A 2,713-nucleotide genomic window follows, 5' to 3' on the forward strand; every position below is an offset into this window, starting at 1 on the left:
TTGTGGAAAGATCGGGTGCTGTGCTTAGAACTCCAGGAAAAGTATTATCCAGCTCCATATAATCTGGATAAATGGATGGGCATCATCCTCTGGGGATATTTCATACGCATGTTGTAACCAAGCCTCATGAACCGGTGTGTAAGTGATAGAAAAAAAAAAAAAAGTTCTGTTAGAAATTCTAACTATACCACCAGAAGTCATGCCACTCTCTCTACAGCTTCCAGATGTTCCTGGCAATTTGCCTATTTCAGGGTACTGAGCAGTGTTGTTGGATGTACAGACAGAAAGCCACAATTTTTGAGCAATGGCAAGGTTGTGGCTAGTCAATGTGCAGAAAGGGCTGAAGAGATCAGTGAGTAACCGAGGCATTGCCTTCAGAAAAATTGATCTGTTCCAATCCATCAAAAATCAGCAAAACAACTAAAATATAAAATGGTCAGGCAAGGAATTAATTTTCTTGAATGTCTGGCAGATGCGTAGAATTTGTGGCTGTGTGATGTATTCAGATATAAGCTTGAGGATTTACAACAGATATAATTAGAGAAATTACAGCAGAGAAATTAATCTTAAATGACCTCTCACTATCAGTAAAACATACTGGAAACTATAGATGAATTTTCCTAGATCAGGCTAGCATATTATTTAATCATCTTCCTTCTGAATTCTATGTTTTTAAACCAAGGAACTGATCCAATACCACTACATTTATGTAAATACTCATACTGATTTCAGTGGGATTTGGATCAGTCTTCTTACAAATATCAGATGAGTTTTTTGATTTCCTGGAAGGTTTTAAAGCATAAACTTTGGGATTTTTTCAGTTAAATAGTTATCTGCTTTGGCTTTTCAAAATTCATGGAAGTCCGCAATAAAACTTGGAAGTAATATACAAAAAGCTCATGGAAAGATCTGCCTGTTTCAGTCTAAAATAGTTAGTAAGGCTTGGAGTGCAAAATCGGTTGGTTTTCCCTTGCCAACAAATAGATAGTGCTGCACAGAGATTTTCTTCTTTCTGCTTTAATAGCCAGAGAACTTTACCAGTTTGTTCATAGTCAAAAATATCTGAACCCTGTTGTGCCCTGCAGTGAAATGAAATAACATGTCTAGAGTTTCAAATTGCCAACTGATGCGAAGCTGCAGTTGGAACATAAAGCAATTCTGTGATTAGAAAACATCCCTCTCTCTCTTTATTTTTTTTTTTAATTTGAAGAAATCACATCAGTCATGCGGAACAGAAAATTCTTTCAACGGGCTTTTTGTCATCTGATAGTGAATTACCGTAACAGCTGCTTTGCAGGATGCCATTTACTAAGCACTGCTTTGAACTGATATGGCGCTCACAATTGCTTCTATCCTATTCTCATGCTTCATGAAAAGCAGGAACCTGGTAGTGCTAAACACCCAAACCTCACACTGTCATTAAAATTACATCTGGAATAGATATGGCCCTTTGTATTTTAAGTTTTTGTGTTGTCACGGACATATTTCCCCATAAAGACAAGCATCAGTGACATATCAGAAGAAATTTGTTTCAAGGAGAGCAACATTTCACAGCTGAAAATGATATAGGCCAAAAGTTGTCTCCTCATGTAGCAGGTACAGCAGATCTTCCCTACAATTTATTGGCATGGGTGTCAGCAAGGGCAGTTTGGCTGTACTTGGAAAGCAGTCTTTCTAGCTGAGCAGAATACAGATCATCTCTTTGCTCATCACTTTATTTTCTGCATATTTTCAATGCCTCCTGCATTCATTGGAATGATTACAGTTTCTGTAAAAATACCCAGAACCTTTATATATCTCCAAGAACTTGTGTTACAAAATGTAACCAGAAACTTTTGTAATGTAATGCTGCCATGAAACAGCCAAGGAAGTTCATTCAGTGGAAGAGCAAGGACTCCTTTCTGCTCCTTTTGAGCTGCTCAGATCTCATAAATCTTTTCCAAAGACTTAACACTAGCTCAGGAGGAAGAACTTTCTGTTTTAGGGTCATAAGCCTCCAGTAGCCCTGTGCAATGAATTGCTGGGAAGCTATCACAGTAATTGCCCTGCAGCACTCTCTGAGATCACATGGATCTAATGGAGGTCCCTCACTGGACTCTTTAACTCTCTTTGCTCCAGCTGGTCCACTGATAACCCTTCCTTGTAAACCTCTGCACAAGATAAAATGTGTTTAAAATACCATTCTCAAAGTACTGGTTGTTCTTTTTGTAAGCAAATAAAAATTCTTCTTGTTGTAGGTATTTTGTATTAGGAAAAGTCTATAAAAATTTTGGGAAAATATGTTGGATATACTGAAAAGATAATTATTTGCCACATATATCTAAGCACAAAAAAACATTTTTGAGACAGTTTTTGATGCAGAATTGTACTTCAAAGTACAAACAACAAAGGGAGAGAGAGTGTGATTCACTCACAATTTCAGATAGCTCAGTATGATCCATATTTGTTGCATGTGAATGCCTGCCCTTTGCCATACTTAGCAGTGTCTGGGAATGTACATCTCATAAGTATGGATCATTGAAAAGGTGATCACACTGCCAAGTCCAAGGTATTATTTACTGGTATTTTTGTAGGTGGATTTGTCAGAAAACCACAAAATTTATAACTCACAGGCTTTACTTTTTATAAAATATATTACTGTATATAACAAGGCAGTTACTTTCCAGAGCAATGAGGGATATGCAGAAACATTGTGATAATCATGGTTGATCAT

Source organism: Empidonax traillii, unplaced genomic scaffold, assembly GCF_003031625.1.
Source record: "Empidonax traillii isolate 1590-97213 ecotype Southwest subspecies unplaced genomic scaffold, ASM303162v1 scaffold671:size839176, whole genome shotgun sequence".
Classification (NCBI taxonomy): domain Eukaryota; kingdom Metazoa; phylum Chordata; class Aves; order Passeriformes; family Tyrannidae; genus Empidonax; species Empidonax traillii.